At 45.8% G+C, this 17,597-nt stretch overlaps 1 long non-coding RNA gene across 1 annotated transcript in view; it reads right to left on the bottom strand.

The window, feature by feature from the left end:
• The window catches only part of LOC115082047, a 67,143-nt gene extending 50,847 nt beyond the window's left edge, over positions 1-16,296 (bottom strand). Inside the window, exons 1-2 of the long non-coding RNA XR_003854060.1 lie at positions 15,921-16,296; positions 15,372-15,478 (exon numbers count right to left, since the gene is read on the bottom strand). This is a non-coding gene — a long non-coding RNA (uncharacterized LOC115082047). The remainder of the gene's footprint in view (positions 1-15,371; positions 15,479-15,920) is intronic.
• Positions 16,297-17,597: the final 1,301 nt, after the last annotated feature.

Raw genomic sequence — 17,597 nt, 5'->3', positions numbered from 1 at the left:
CTGGGCCAGCTGACCTAAAGATGCTGCAGAGGCAGCATTCACATCTTCTTAGGGGAATGAGTCCTAGTTTTCATGCAATGGTTGACACCTAGTGGGAACAAGATTCAGGATCTGTTACTCAATATTCATGGCCACAGATCAAATGTCTGGGAAGAGATAAAAAACTAGGGGATAAAATCAAAATGTGTGCTCAAGAAGCTCAGAATATTCCAGCTGTCACATAGTTCTTATCACATGAAATTCTTGTCCTTGATTGAATATAATGTTTTGTTTAAGAGAGAGAGACAGAGACTGAGACTGAGACTAACTAGCCATAGTGTCCTCTCCCTAGATAGCTATTGTTATCCCTATGGGAGGCCCACCTAGTAACTTGAGGTGAGGTTTAGGTATTAGTGTAGGGGGTTAGGGGCCACTTTGACATTCAAAGTGAGACATATGAACAGAACAGTGGTCTCTTGTGAAGATTTGATGACCTTCGGAGTGAGGAAACTCACTCCAAGATGATATTTGTGCAAGGTTCTCTCAACCTAGCTTGATGGACACTCTACCTGGGTAACATCAAGCTAGGTGGAGAGAACCTTGCACAAATCTCATCTTTGGGTGAGTTTCCTCTCTCCGTAGGTCATCAAATCTTCACAAGAGACCACTGTCCTGTTCGTACATCTCTCGTTGAATGTCAAAGTGGCCCCTAACCCCCCTACACTAATACCTAAACCTCACCTCGAGTTACTAGGTGGGCCTCCCATAGGGATACAAATACCTATCTAGGGAGAGGACATTATGGCTAGGTGCTTACTCTCTCTCTTTCTCTTCCCCCTCCCCCCCCCCCCCCCCATGGCCAGGCTGGTGTTCCAGAAGCTTCAAACCTACTAAAACAGGCCTTTCAGGAGACATCCCAAAATGTGCTAACACTTGTCACCCCATAACACAAGCTATCACATGGCTTAACACAACTGAAAAAGGTGCAGTTAAAATCAGCATTAAGTCTGTGCAACAGCACTTCACAGACTGGCAAACCCAGCACACTCCTCCTCTTTTTCAGATTTGCATCACACCATATGATATGGTGCTATCGCATGCATTAACAGGGTTTTTCGCATGCAATAAGCCCTTAACGCATGCAAAAACACCTTAGCACATTTTGATAAATGACCCCCTTAGTTTGGAAAAGGGTCACAGGGAAATTAAATTAGAGAATTATCTGATACTACTTACAGTATATGCTGATACACAAGGCTCCTACTTTGTTACTGAGGTTGTAACAATGACTGCAGAATATTTTTCCCATTGACTATCTCTTTCCCTATCTCACCTTTTTTCTTAGCCAGTGTGTTTTTTTGTTTTGCCTTCACAATTATTTGCCAGCTTTGAAACATGCAACACCCATATTTGTTTATTTATTTATTTATTTTTGGGTTTTATATACGGGAAGTTCCTGTATACAATACATATCACTCCGGTTCACATTTAACAGAGATAACTATCGCCGGGGAGGTGGTTTACATGGAACATATCGAATATAGTGAACGGATAATCTATAATCTATAATAAAGTACAATCTATTATGAAATAACTAGGATCAACTTAGAACACAACTTGGAACATATAACTGAAGCAATAAAAGCAATATAGACATTACATTGTTGCTGTAAGACAAGGGTGGTTGTTGTTCTTCTTGCTATTAGCTCTCTGGGAAAGCTTGACGGAAGAGCCAAGTCTTGAGTTTCACTTTAAAATTAGTATGGCACGGCTCAAGGCGGAGGTCCGGTGGTAGGGAGTTCCAGAGAGACGGCTCAAGGCGGAGGTCCGGTGGTAGGGAGTTCCAGAGAGACGGGCCCGCTGTGGATAGAGCGCGTTTCCTCAGGGTAGATTTTGCTACTAATATAGTAATATACTAATATAATCTAATACTAATATAGTAATACTTAGTTAATCTAATACTAATATAGTAATATACTAATATAATCTACTAATGTAGATTTCCTCAGGGTAGATATGCTACTAATATAGCATGAAGTAAAGTTGGCAAATAAGTAATCATACAAAAGAAGAAATATGATCAGTGAAGTAGAAAAGAAAGTAGGGTCAGCAAAATAAGTTGCTGGACGAGGAGGAAAAAAGAAGAGGGAAGAGGACTTACAGAAGGAAAAGACAGGTAAGAAAAAGGCCCCACTGGGAAAGTGGAGAGAAGGTAAGAGATGGCCTGGGTTGAGGAAGGAGGAGAGTCTGGGAGATAGGACGGCATGAGAAGGAATGATAGACACCTTTGGGGAAGAGGGAAGAGCAACTGAGAGATGTGATGGACACAGGGAAGGAGCGAGCTTTCCGGAAGATAGAAGAGAAAAGCTGGTTTGGAGATGGGAAGAGAAAGTGGGCGAGAGGCTGGAGTAAGAGAGAAGGACAGACCTCATTGTAGAGGATAGGGAGAGAGGCTGAAAAACAGAAAAAAGGGTAAAGAGAATACACAGCTGTGGAGGAGAGAAGGTTCTTATCTTTATAGAATTTCTCTATAAATGGCTACATTTATTTATTATTTATTTAAAGTTTTTAAGATACCGACATTCGTTAGATACATCACATCAGTTTACATTAAAACATAACAATAGCAAAATATGCTTTACAGAGAAAACAAAATATGCTTTACAGAGAAAACTGGAGTTTTACTTATGCACAATTAAAAATATAAAATTGTGTAAGATCATACAAAATAATGTAAGATCATAAAATACATATTGAATGTACTATTGAATGTGCTCAAGCATTGCAGTTATTTAAAACATTCAGGAAGTCATTAGACCTTCACATAAGCAAGACTAATGATAATGTACATTGCTATGTTGGGTCACTAAGAGAACTCTCGTCAGCCAAGACAGAAGGTTAGTTACTGATCTGCCAGTTAAAATCAGTCCCAGAAAAGATTCAGGGCTGCACTTGTTCATTTATCTTTAACATCAGAACTCTTGTAATAGTGTTTTATTGTTTTGCTTGATCTATCAGATGAAGGAGTTAACCATGCCCTAAAACATATATCACACACTGTCTATCTCCTGGGTGGTCGTAAGCCACTTTTTGTGCACTACAAATGAAGACAATTTATTTTATTTATTTTATTTTATTGTCTCTTTTTTCTATACTGCCTATCATCAACCTAGGTGGTTTACAAATTTTACATATATAAAATTTTAAAATAAATAAAATGCAATAAAAATTCAAAATAATATAAAACATACAACAGGAATAAGTGACTCTTGACCTTCCCCTCTAAGTCCCCTTGCTGTTTAACTCTTCATCCCTGTCTCTTTATCTTTAGATACCATTATAAGCCCCCTTAAAAAGTCAGGTTTTTAGCATTCCCTAAATAACTTATGTTCTCCCATTAGCTGTAACTCCTCCAGCATTGAATTCCAAAGTACTGGTCCTGCCATTGTAATTGCTCGTTAACGCATCATATTCAAGCTAGCTTCCTTCACTGAGGCGGTCACTAAAGGACCTTTATTCACAGACCAGAAGGTACAGAGAAGGGCTACCAAAATGATAAGGGGAATGGAACAACTCCCCTATAAGGAAAGACTAAAGAGGTTGGAGAAGAGACTAAAGAGCTTGGAGAAGAGACGACTGAGGGGGGATATGATAGAGGTGTTTAAAATCATGAGAGGTCTAGAACGGGTAGATGTGAATTGGTTATTTACTCTTTCGGATAGTAGAAAGACTAGGGGGCACTCCATGAAGTTAGCATGTGGCACATTTAAAACTAATCGGAGAAAGTTCTTTTTCACTCAACGCACAATTAAACTCTGGAATTTGTTGCCAGAAGATGTGGTTAGTGCAGTTAGTATAGCTGTGTTTAAAAAAGGATTGGATAAGTTCTTGGAGGAGAAGTCCATTACCTGCTATTAAGTTCACTTAGAGAATAGCCACTGCCATTAGCAATGGTTACATGGAATAGACTTAGTTTTTGGGTACTTGCCAGGTTCTTATGGCCTGGATTGGCCACTGTTGGAAACAGGATGCTGGGCTTGATGGACCCTTGGTCTGACCCAGTATGGCATTTTCTTATGTTCTTATGTTCTTACCATAGTTCCCTTTGCGGCACATACCACAGTAATCTGGATCTCAACCATCCATTTTCCAATTTATAGAGTACTTTATGTATTATTACTAACACTTTAAAATGGATCCTAAAAGATACTGGCAACCAATAAATGCAGGCATGATATGTTCATACCTCCCCACGCCACAAACTGCTCTGGTTGCAGAATTTTGTAATAACTGTACTGATTTAATCATGTTTTTTTGGTAACCCTAGAAGAAATTCTTTACAATAGTTAATATTATTTAGTACCATCATTTGCATAACTAACTGAAAATCATCAAACCTCAAATATGGCTTTAATCAACACAATATGCTTGTGAAAGAAAGATTTGCTGTTTGAAGATAACAGGATACTTGCTCTAGTGGGAGAGCAGCCTTGCATCATCAGTTTTCTACATATATAAAACTTGTGTTAGTATGTCTCCTCTGCAAATTTCTGTGCAAAAGAAATATACCAAATATAGTATACAGATTTGCTATTAGAGAAATTGGCATTTAAAAATTTGCAAAGTTGATTACCTTTGATTGAACTTGCTCAAGCAGTGCCCTTTGAATTGAATTCTTCTCTGGTTTCCACAGCTACTTTTCACATCATTTTATTTTTAGTTATCATTACTGAATTTTTTCTAACAATTTCCAATCAATATCAACTTGACTAATGTAGTGGTATGGCAATCACTACCAACTAATTGTTTCAAATCGATTTGCACTTTGCAGTTCTTTACTATTACATTACAGTATCTTCCAAGTTAAATGGGGTACTTTATCACTTACAAAAAGCATTATAACATTATACAGGTCTTGCACAGTCAATTTAACTAAGTATTAAAATGGGTACTGGAATGAAGGTAAAGAGAGACAGAAGGAAAAAAAGTGACACAAACATAAATAATCTTTCTCTTGGTGTATTGTGCTACTATTTCGATCTTTCCATAAGGAAACATAGAAAAAGAGAACATGACAGCAGATGAATACCATACAGCTCAGCTATTGCTCACACCAGCCCCACTACTTCAAGGAATAGGGTCCTTCACCCACCATTCACCACATTCACTCACTATCCAACATTTTTCCATCATTTCACTATGTGCCTTACCTCACACCTGACCCCATCCGCCCAACTCATCCCCTATCCAAACAATTACATTCTATACTTTAAATCCACACAAAAAAGACCTAAAAAATAATCATCTACCTATGCACAGCAATCCCAAGCACCAGCCAAAACACCCTCCACAAGCACTATGTCCATCCACAAGCAATTGGATTTACAACACGATCTACTCACAGATCATTCTGTAAACATTACGAGGCTGAAATACATAGGCATTTATCTGGTTAATTTGTTAGTTAACCAGATAAATGTCAATGTTTGATTATACTCAGTATTTATCCAGCTAAATGTTGAGACTATGAGGTCTCCACCAAGTGGGCCTAGTCCCCAGCCTTTAATTTTAGTCCATCTGCATTGCAGACTACGCCATTCAATACTGTTCCTCCCCAAGAAGCTTGCAGGAATAGGCAGTCTTTAGGCATAAGAGGGGGTTGGACCATGAGACTAGGAAGAAGTGTAGTTATGATTTCAAGAAGGAAGGAAGGGTTTCAGTTAGGTTTCCAGTTAGGCCCTCAGTTAAGCAAAAGAAGGGAGAGACACTATCCTGCCATTTCTTGGTGGTAGGCGAGAGGGCAACAGGATGATTTTTGTAAGTTTTCCTAGACTAAGGTGAGGATTTTGGCTGGTTTGACCTGCACCTTCTGGGAGGCTGTAACCCCCTCTCGAGAGGTGCAGGAAGGATATGTGCATCCCTTCGACCAATCAAGAGGGGAGGTTGCAGTGTCCAGCAAGTGAAACTCTTTTTAGTTTTTTGTTCTATTTTGTGGGGAACAAGGTGCCTTTGCTGCCCCCCCCCCCTTCTTTGCCCAGTGAGATAGTTATTTTTCAAAGAGGAGTTTGGAAAAGAATACCATCAGGAGACCCCCGACTGAAGTTTTCACCCTGGGGCATGGGACACAGGCAGGTGAAGATCAGGAGTGCCCTTCTGGAGTCAGGTATTGTTTGGGAAAAGGGACGTCCGCCCTGGTTAGGATACCCCAGCCCCTTGGGACAGGCATTCATTCCACACCATGGATGGATTACAAGTTCCAGGTTTCAGTAAAAAGGGACACTTCCACAGAGGGATACATCATTTAAACTTGTATGACATCAAAGACGAGAAATCTGGATGTATTTGGACATTTTATTTATAGACTTTATTGATTTTCCTCCAATTAATATCAGTAAATACTATTTTGTACACCCTTCCAGTGAGTCCTGCTGTTTTGTCCAGGTACCACACACAAACACACACACACACACACACACATAAGGTTTCCTGCACATCGAATTTCCAAGCTGTAGGCCTTGTCTTGCCGGAAGATGTTCTTTCGGGTGACTCCAGAGGCAATACAGCTGCGTACTATTGCTTCTTTTTTGCCAAACGTTGTCTCAGATTTTCACTTGAATCAGTCATTTCTTTTCTGTCTCTGCATAGGAAAAGGGATGTGGAGGAATATGGCATGTTGCATCCCTTGGATGTCAGCAGACATGTCATGAGGTATCTGGAGGCTTCTAAACCTTTCCGAAAGATGGATCACCTGTTTGTCCTTCATGGTATGGGGAAAACAGGATGAGCCGGCTTCACAGGCTACAATAGCTTGCTGGACTAAGGAGGTAGTCCCCTTGTGTATGTGGCTGCTGTTAGGAATTGTGGACCCTTGGCCCAAGGTGGGGTTAATGCTACTTGAAGGTTTAGGCCTCACAGGTCCCCACTGTTGGGAGGCGAGGCTGGCCGGGAACAGAGGCAAGCTGGGACTTCGCCAGTAGAAGCCCTCATTCCCCGCAGGTTGAGCTCTTGGGTGCCACGGCCGGATGGACCTAGGAGCACCTCTGTGTGGCTGGTCCAAAAGGAGAGCAGACGACTGGATGCAGAGAGTGTCAGAGGGGTTAGGTACAGTCCAAGACAGGAGCATTCTCACAGGGAGAAGGAGAGAGAGTCTCAAGGGGTGCAAGGTCACTGCCGCTCCGAAGAGTGTAGAGCTGGACCACGCAGCAGTGGCCTCGAGATGAGGAGATGCAGGTGCAGAGACTTGAACTGTGGTATGCTGAATAGGGGCTAGAGCAGGAAACCCGCTGTAGCAGGTGCCAGGAGAGTAGCAGCACAGAGGTACTGCTCGAGACATGGCAATGCAGTGACAGGACCTTCTGTAGTAGCAGCGCTGGGGAGTGCCCTGAGGAGTGGGGACACCGAGACACAGTCCGGTAGAGTTACAGCGCTGAGCCAGGTCTAGATGAGAAAAGGCACTGGAGCAAGATCCTCAATGTAGAAGTACCATGGGAGTCCCAAGGATCAGAAGGCACTGCAGTAGGGGCTCAAATGTAAAGGCGCAGAGCCAGGCCCCGAGGAGCGGGAAGCGCTGAGAGAGAGTCCAGGTGAAGTAGCACTGAGCCAGGCCCCAAGGAGCGGGAAGCGCTGAGACAGGAAGCCGGGTGGAGAAGCGCAGGGATCCGAAGGCAGGAACAACAGGTCTGGCACCAATGAGAACCAAGGAACTCGTTGCCAGGTCAGTTAATGGTGGGGCCTGTGATGTCATCAGCTGGGAACGAGCCAGAAGTTCCCGCCATTGGCCATTTAAAGGGAGGACAGATGGCGCGCATGCGTGCTTAGGGAGGCCCAGGATCGGAATGCTGGTCGGCGGCATCCTGGTCGGCGGCATCCCAGTCACCATGTGGAGCACAGGGAGCCAGGAGGAAAGCAGCGGCTGCGACTGGCCACCACCGCGAGAGTACCGGGGATAGTGAGCCAAGCATGACATGACGTGAGTTGAGCCTGCCACAGGTGGCCATGGCCGGCGGCCATAACAGCTGCTGGAAAAACGTTGTCTACTCAGGTTGGGGCTCATTCCACTAGGGCTCAGGCTGTGTCATGGGCGGACATTAGATTGTTGTCTCCCGTTGACATTTGCCGAGCTGCAACGTTGTCCTCCATACACAACTTTTCCAGGTATTATCATCTGGATGTGCAGGCCTGGGAGGGTGCAGCCTTTGCACTTGTGGTTTTGACTGGACCGTGGGTAGCTTCCCACCATATTCTGGAGTAGCTTGGGTACACCCCACTGGTCCTCTATCCATCTGTCTGGGTGCTAGGAAATGAGAAATTACTATGTACCTGATAATTTCCTTTTCTTTAAACCAGACAGATGGATTCAGCTTCCCGCTCTTGGCTGATGAATGATTGTGTTATGGTCCTCCTGAGAGGCTACGTGTTCCAGGGGTTACTGATAAGTGTTAATCCAGTCCCTAAATTAGTGTTAATACATTCTTTGCCTGAGTTCAGTATTTCTTGTTGGTTGAGTACTGAAATGGTTATCTGTTATTAATCAAGTTTTTGTCCACAATTGGCTTTTGAAGAGAATTCTGGCAGGCTGATGTCACTGCAAGAGTATATATATGTGAAGTCAGTTTGCTCTGTCTCCATCTGCTGGTAGAGGTACATAACCCACTGGTCCTGAATCCATCTGTGTAGTTTAAGGAAAAGAAAATTATCAGATAAGTAGTAATTTCTCATTATTCCCCAAAAAAGGGTTACATAAATTTTACTAGGATATGAAGAGGCAGCGCAGGGAACCGTTAGGAAAAGGTGATGGGGGTGGAGTGGAGGTAACCCATGGCGACGGCAACAAGTCTGAATTGCTGCCTCATCATCGGTTACCTCAGAAACAGTAGCAATTGCGCGGGTTTTATTTGCTTGCCTGTCAGCAAGAAGCAGCGAGGCAAATGGCAGCAGTTTGTTTTGCTTCGCAGCTTGCGCTGATCCAGGAGGTTTTTGCTAGCGGTTTTCGTGCTTAGGTTTTGTTTTAGTGGCAGCATGAAGCATGGCCGCGAATGCAGAGCCACTTCCCTACCTGCTGCCGTGGTCAGCCGACCTCCGATGGCATCCAGTCAGGTGCAGCCCGGCTGAGCTCCCACCCCCTCGAGCAAACCAGCCCTGGTGAGAACTGACAGCGTGGCGACCCCGCTGCTAATGGCCTCCCCTCGGTTTTGTCCCCAGGTCTCCCCCCCCCCCCTTCAAGGCAAGGGCCCCCCACCCCCACCCATGTGGCGACCTCACCTGAGGGGGCGTCCGATTCCGGTGAGAGCAGCCCTGTGCCTGCCCCAAGCTGGCCTTTGCTTTGCCCACCCATTCCTTCACACACCTCCCCCCCCCCCCCCCCCCCGCATGCTAGGCTTCCCTTTGCTACGCAATGAAATTTATCATAGGCTTCGGCGGGAGTTTTGATTTTCCCGGGCTATCCCTTGCTGATTCCGGCCCTTATTTTGCGCGACCCCCCCGAGGTTTTTGCACTGCCCGTTTTCCTTTGGAGCTGTTTAGCACAGGCATGGCTGGCTTGGCCTACCCTGCACCCATAGTGAGAAGGATTCAGTGAGGGGCAGGCAGTTTTGCAACCCAGCAGTGGTGAAAAAGGCAAGGTTCCGTGAGAAGGAGGAGGGAGGTGCGCGGATTACTGCAGCAGCTCAGGTTTCCTAAGGAGCGTGCAGCCACCATGCCCCCTTCCCCATAACAACAGGTTTATCGCAAGGGAGGGAGGGCGGTGCACGAGGGAGGGGTAAGCGTCCAGTTAGAAGGCGGGCCGCGGAGTTGCCTGCAGTGAAGACTAGGGTGGGAAGAAGGGGCAGAGCTAGCAAGGCAGGGTATGCCAGGGAACTGCCAAATTATGGGACAGAGGGACTGAGTGGATTTTCCCAGGTGGAGCTTATAGCGGATATCCTAGAGCAGTATGTGAGTACCCGACTGGTGATGGGGATGGCAGGGACAGTTCAGGGTGGTATGGGTAACAGGGGGTTTGGCCGCTGGATTCTGGGTCAGTTGAGGGGGCCAGAATTTTTCCCCTGGGATGAGTGCAACATGGGTCCAGGGTCAGATGGGCGGGAGCAGGGCTCAGGCTGCTTTGTTTCAGCATTTAGCAGGTTTGAGAAAAGCGAGTATGGTTGCAGAACAGGAGTTTGGGGGGGTGCAAGGGTAGGGGCATCTTCTGTTTCAGATGCAGCAGACATGGCATTTCCAGGAACTCCGAGGCAGGAGGCATGGAGGGATAAAGAGTTCCTGCAAGGACAAGAGGGGCACGTTCCCAGTAAGAAGTTGGGACGCATCTGGAGGAGACGCAGGAAAGCAGTGCAGCGACTTTGGAGGCAGGTAAGAAAGGAGGTGAATCTGAACATGGATCGCATGCATCGGGGTGGCAGAAAAGGAGGGCTAGATTCAGTTCCTCTTCTAGTTCATCTTCCTCTTCCTCCAGTCTAAGGGGTCAGGACCAATCAGGTGGGTGGTATTAGAGGAAGGCCCTAGGGGGACATCCGGCTTTGGCATCATTAACTGAGTTATGGGAGGAGGTGCCTAAACATCTGGCTATTGGAGGGGCGAAGAAGGGGTAGGAAGAATAAGAAGAAAAGTAAAAAAAAAAAAAAGGGAAAAGAAGTGAGAACAGGGCCAAGGATAGCAAAAAAATGTTGTGACATGGGTGTGAGGTTTCCTGAGATTTGCCAGCATAGTAGGGCATTTCGACCCGACTCAGCATGGTGCATTGCTGTTTTACGCGGACAGTATAAGGGGAGCATTCAAGGATTATGAAGGTTGGGCCTGGCTCAACTACGATGAGAAAGTTTGCAGCAAGACGGATGGCAATCGATTCATGTTGTAGGGAACTCAAGACATACACTTGTGGTTAACTCAGATGACCACCAAAGGTGACAATACACCTATAAGCTCAGGGGCAGGGGGAGTGGTAGTGGTAATCCGGTGAGGATTGCTGGGGGTAGTGGCACAGGTGGTTTCTTTCGAGGGCAAGGGAGTGTTAGGAAGCCGGAAAGGGGGAACAAAGTTGCGCTCGGCGGGTTAGATGTCTGCTGGCGATATAATCAACTTACCTGTTTCTTCCCAGAGTGCAAATTTCGACTTGTGTGTATTGGATGTGGAGGGGCACACCCGGCCACTACATGTCCTCAAGGGTATGGGGCTGCCAATCCTAAGGGTGGAAAATATTGAGGTTTTACAGCACAAGGCGGATTCACCGGTTGTTCTTTCTGCGCCACAAAGTTGGTTACAGTTTTTTCCGAATGTTGAAGCAGCAGGTTTTTTTGAGTGATGGTTTTAGTTTAGGTTTTTGTATCCCTCATGAAGGTCCAGGTTTGGGAGGGCAAGCGTGCAATGCTAAGTCGGCTTATAAGATGGTGGACGTGGCACGGGATAAGTCGAGATCTGAGATTCAGTTGGGTAGGGTGGTTGGGCTATTCATGAGCCGCCATCTCAAAGCATGCCTTTGTCTCTGTTGGCGGTTATACCAAAGAAGGCTCCGGGGAAGTTCGGATTGACCTTGAACCTATCGTATATGGTGGCATCATTGGTAAAATTTTAATTCCTAGGAAAGCATGGATAGAATGGTATGCTTCCTTCGATGCAGCAGGTGATTTAGTGAGAGGTGTTGGAAAAGGGGCTTGGCTAGCAAGGCTGATATAGAATCCGCATTTTCATTTGTTACTCTGTTAGATTTTGTATTTGAAGGAGGTTACTATGTTGGTAGTTGCTTGCCCATGGGTCGTGTGATTTCATGTGCTTTGGGAAGTTTTCAGCACTTTTATACAGCGGGCTACTACGAGGTTGTTAATATAGGTTGTAACGATATTTGCATTACGTGGATGATTTCTGGTTTGTGGGAACTAGTTAGTCTAGCTTATGGCGGGATCAGTTAGCTGGTTTTTTGGGCAGTAACTCGTTGTTTCGGGGTACCTATAACGCAGGTAGGGCCGTCTATTAAGATTATTTTCCTGGGTATTGAGTTGGATCCGGTAGGAACGTTGTCGCATGTGCCTTTAGACAAAGTTGTCAAGCTGAAGGGATTGATGAAGTTAGTGTGAAAGGCAACTAATGTGCCAGGTATTCGGAATGGGATTGCAGATGCTCTTTCTCGTTTCAAGTTGGATGTCTTTTGGGCATTGGCACCACAAGCGAGTTCGATGGGAGAGCCATTCCCAGAATATCTGTGGCAGCTGGGTTGTCGGAAATGCGGAGATTGATTCAACAATCCATAGCTCTGGTCATGTGGAAGTTAGGCAACCAATTAGGTACACTGAATTGTTGATAGCAGGACACGTGGAAAAAGTTTGTTGGTCATGTTACGAGGTACTTCTCTTCTAGGCAGCATTTGCTCGTGCCATTTTTCGTAACAATGCGAGTGAGCGAATTAGTTGCACGCTCCAAGGTGCACGTCAGTCAAAGGCTTTTGGCACAACACGTATGGAAAGGGGATTTGGGAGGGGAAAGACCGGAGACTAATGGCCGTTTTTTATTTTGCAGACTCAAAGGGAGTGTTCTGTGAGCAGGAATGTGCTTGGGTCATGGGCCATTCCTTCGTGAAATGGGCTCAGCGCCGGGCGGTGAAGCGTCCATATGGAGCAAATTTGATCCTGGATAGCATGAAATGGAAAATCCGATGGTTAGGCAAAAGGGGCTTGGGGGGAGTTAATACCTTTCCTGCAAAGGCTTATTAGGAGTCGAGGAATGCCACGGCTGTTCATTATACATTTAGGTGGGAATGATATCGGGGAATTTTCTGGTAGAGAATTGGTGGCGCAAATGCGGACAGATTTGATGTAATGCCCAATCCTAAGGTGGGTTGGTCGGACATCATAATTAGGATCCGACATCATACCGAATCGGTGGAAACAGGGAGTTATAAAATTGAACTGACAGATTGGTGCATGGCTACAGAGACAAGGGGGTTTTTTGGATGCACCATGAGTGGTCGTGGGAGGTGTTGGGAGGTTTCTTCCATTCCATTGGAGTCCACAGTTCTGGTGTAGGCATTGATTTATTTAACAATGCTTTCAGGAGGGTTTTAGAGCAACAATGTGTGAGGGGTTTGGGGCTGCAGTGGGGGAACAAAGATAACCAAGGTTGTCTTTGTTTGTGGCGGAATTCCAAGCCCTAAGTGATAAGTGTTTGTATTGGATTGTAAAGGTCATTGGAGGAGGGGGGGAGAATCTTGTGTAGTTTGGGGCTGCTACATGGGATGGCCTATGAGCAAGGGGGGGGGGCGATGCTCAAGCCGCAAGCTTACCCTCACTGGGGCTGCGGCGGGGTAGGTGAGATGGGAGTGACGGCTTTAGTCTTACCACTGGGACACGGTGGTAAGCGAAGAGGATCAAGGAGGAGGAGGGGGAAAGGAGGTGGCGGGGGTTCTTTGCATTGTTTGTATAATAAGTATGAGGGCTCGGGTTATGTTATGTAATAAACTGTGGCTTTGTTTTAAAGCCATATAGGTGTACTGTGATTCTTGTACAAGGGGGTGGGGAGACCAATAGCGAGCTGCAAGTCTTGATTCCCTATGTTAGTAATTATCAGGTTAGTATTCAGTAAGCCGGCCAGCAGTAAAGTATTCTGGACAAAGTTATCCGGATAATTTTATCCAAATATTCAGTGGGACAAATCTCCTGCTGAATATACTTTGCTAAAGTTACATAGATAAAGTTATTGGGGTATCTTTGCCCTTGGCTAGTATAAGGAATATTGGCTTAAAAGAAAAAAATAGCCATTACCACATATCGGCCTTGAGCACTTTCCTGGTCTCTCTGGGGACAAGTCAGGAGGAAATAAGCTGAGTCAGACCCCAGTGTGGTTAAGGGGGACGAGTCAGGAGGCATCAGAGTGTGATAATACCCAGGTTTCTTGATGGGGACAAGTCAGGAGGATGCATGCTGAGTCAGACTGTATTGTTGTCATTGGGAACATGACAGGAGGCAGCAAAATTGGTAAAACCTCAGTATTGTTGTTGGGGATGTGACAGGAGGCAACAGTATGTGCAAAGCCCCAATGTTGTTGATGGGACGCAGTCAGGAGGTAGCAAGATTGGTCAGACTCCAGTGATGGTAAACAGGGCAAGGCAGGCAGAAGGTATCAGTGTATGTTGTCTCCAGTGATGTTTTTAAGGGATAGGCAGCCAAAGGGTGTCAGTGCATATAGGCCCCATATGATGTTGCTAAGGGCTGGGCAGACAGATTATGTCAGTGCATGTTGGCCCCAGTGATGTTTCTGGAGACATAGCAGGAGGAAGCAGGATGTGTGTGACTCAAGTGACGCTGTTAGGGACACTGCAGGACTCAGCTTTCAAGGTGATGTAGCCCTCGATCTGTCATCTCGCACCTGGGTGGCTGTTCTGACTTACACTACTGTCTGACCTGGCCAGTGATGGTGTTTCTTCCTGTGCTACATCCCTCCTGTGCCTCAACCTCTGGCACTCTCATTAACAGACCTCCTCTGCCAGCATGCTCTTCATATGTGTCAGATTTTGGCCTCCAGTGCAAGTTTCACTTTCACACATGGATCACTTAATGTATCGAGCATGTATGTGGAGTTTCTGGTCAGAACTAGTCTCTTTGTCACCTGCTTTTCCAAAGATGCCAGACAGCGCAGCACCTCAGCTCTCATTCCCTCTTCCTGTTGAATGTCCTTCAACTTTTCTAACAGGATGTTTACTATGGGAATGACATCTCCCGATCCTTATACTATGGGAATGACATATCCCGATCCTTCAGCATCTCCATTGGCTTCCCATCAAATACAGGATTCAGTTCAAAACCTGCATGATGATTCATAAGGCCATACACAACATCTCTCCCCTCAACTTAACCTTCCAGCTTCAACTACACTCTTCTAAAAAACCAACCAGATGGGCATACCAGAACAGAATGATCACCCAACCTGCAAAATCTACCCTGAGGAAACGCGCTCTATCTACAGCGGGCCCGTTCCTCTGGAACTCCCTACCACCTGACCTCCGCCTTGAGCCATGCCACACTACTTTTAAAGTGAAACTCAAGACTTGGCTCTTCCGTCAAGCTTTCCCAGAGAGCTAAAGCAAGAAGAACAACAACCACCCTTGTCTTACAACAATAATGTAATGTCCATATTGCTTATATTACTTCAGTTATATGTTCCAAGTTGTGTTCTAAGTTGATCTTAGTTGTTTCATAATTGATTGTACTTTATTTTAGATTATCCGTTTATTATATACGATATGTTCCTTGTAAACCGCCTCCCCGGCGATAGTTATCTCTGTTAAATGTGAACCGGAGTGATATGTATTGTTTACAGGAACTTCCGGTATATAAAAACCAAAAATAAATAAATAAATAAAATCTCCCAAGGTGGAGATTGTGAATAGGCTTAGAAAAAATAATACTACTTACCAAGGAGTAGCCTCTAGGCATTTGTGGAGCTGGGTTTAGCAGGAGGATTGAAGTCACTGATGAGGAGAGCAGGTGGGTCACTGCTGCTGTGGTACAGTATACCTCTGCTATAGGGAACAGAGAAAGTACAGCTGACTGGAGGCTGGTTGCAGCAGAAAGAAATATAAATAAAGATTGTTAAAAAAAAAAAAAGGTAAAGAGAGAGAAATTTGTCTCAATCCTGATGAGGCAGGACAAAGTTAGTTAGTATTACTAGGGGAATTTCTCTGCCATCTAGCTGAGCTGGAGGACTGTCATGTTTGGGAAACAGGAGAGACATGTGAAATAGAGCTGGCGATTAAAAGTTACTGCTTTTACTGACTGCTGTAAGATCGTTGCCATGGGAGATCGGGAGATCTGAGGCAGCTGCACTGCCAGTAATCAGAGTGAGGTAAGTTGTTTTTTTTTTAGTTTTATCTGATCTATCTGGCAGAGATCACATTGCAGGAGAGAGGCCCTCGCTGGTCAGGTTAAGCTGGGTGAAGGATACCTAGGGGCTGTTAATCTTACCTGCAGTTGTTTGTGTGATTGAGATGAGGGCTCTGTGAGAGTGTAGTCCTGGTGTGGACAGTGAAACTGTGATTCCCTGGAGCTGAGAAGGGGTCCAGAGCTGAAGGAAGTGCTGTAGGAGTGTCCTTTGAGTATCACTGCCACTAATAGGGATGGGGGCTGCTGTTGCTTGGCACAGAAGAAGTTAAGAGCCATGGATTCTAAAAAAAAAAAAAGAAAGAAAAACAAGCATCAGGCTGAGGGAAGAGAGATGAGCAGGGAGATTCAGCTGAGCAGCAGGAGTCAGCTGTGATTTTAAAGGCTGTCACTGCTGGTGGCTTATTCTCTGCTTTAGTTTGACATCAAGAACATGAAGGAAAATGGAAAAGGGGGTTAAGACAGATGTTGGAGGTAGTGAGAAAGTGCTGAAGTAGGTTTGAAACCCTTGAGACCGTACTGCTGAGGTCATTAATGACATCACCTTAGTACTGGTTATCTGGGGGGAGGGGCCTAAAAAAGGAATTAAAACAAGTTAAACCAGAGAAAATTAAAAATAAAGACAGGTAGTATTTCCATGAGAAAAGTCTAAAGATCTGAGAAATGACCATTTTTAAAGGTTTAAATTATTTAATGTTTATAAAAAGCCTAGATAGAAGCTTGCTTTATTTTATTTCATGTTTATTTTATATTTATATTATGTTTATTTATGTTCTTTTAACCATGGAATTAGTCAATGGGAATGTTTTATGTATTTTATATGGGAATTGTTTTAGCTTATTTAATCCTACCTAATAAACGAAGGATGACCGACGTGCCGCAAATGCGCAGTAGAGACCAGCTCTACCGCGCATGTGCGGGCGAGCACGTCGGTCTGAGCCGAAAAAAAATGGCGGCGTCGGGAGGGCGGCGGCGGCGTTGAGTGGCAGCAGCGGCGGCGGGTGGCAGCGGTGGCAGCGGCGGCGGCGGCGGGTGGCAGCGGCGAGGGAGGAGAGAGAGAGGGAGGGACTGACAGAGAGAGGGAGGGACTGAGTGAGAGGGGAGGAGAGAGAGGGAGTGGGACTGAGTGAGAGGGAGGGAGTGGGACTAAGTGAGAGGGGGGACTGAGTGAGGGGGGGAGAGAGAGGGAGGGAGTGGGACTGAGAGAGGGAGGGAGTGGGACTGAGAGAGGGAGAGGGAGGGAGTGGGACAGAGGGAGGGAGGGAGTGGGACTGAGGGAGGGGGACTGAGAGGGAGGGGGACTGAGGGGGAGGGGGACTGAGGGAAGGGGGAGGGATTGGGACTGAGGGGGAGGGAGAGGGAGGGAGTGGGACTGAGGGAGAGTGAGTGGGACTGAGTGTGAGTGAGAGGGAGGGAGAGAGGGGGGAGGGGGAGGGAGTGGGACTGAGAGGGAGGGAGAGAGGAGGGAGGGAGTGAGACTGAGGGGGAGGGAGTGGGACTGAGGGAGAGTGAGTGGGACTGAGTGTGAGAGAGGGGGGGGGAGAGGGAGAGGGGAGAGGGAGGAGTGGGTGAGAGGGAGGGAGGTAGGGGGTGGTGAAGAGTGAGGGGAGAGAGAATGAGGGGGAGGTGAGAGACAGAGGATGTAGCCCGTTTTAACGGGCTTAACGGCTTGTATTATTGTAATTGAAAGAGGGTTATTTTATTTTGAGATTATATTTATTTTGGGCAATGTATACTAGCTTTTTAATTTTGTTTTATTTT

Source organism: Rhinatrema bivittatum, chromosome 1 (assembly GCF_901001135.1).
Source record: "Rhinatrema bivittatum chromosome 1, aRhiBiv1.1, whole genome shotgun sequence".
In the NCBI taxonomy this organism is placed as follows: Eukaryota; Metazoa; Chordata; class Amphibia; order Gymnophiona; family Rhinatrematidae; genus Rhinatrema; species Rhinatrema bivittatum.
Note: the sequence above shows the minus strand (reverse complement) of the source record. Positions and strands in the feature narration are given on the sequence as shown.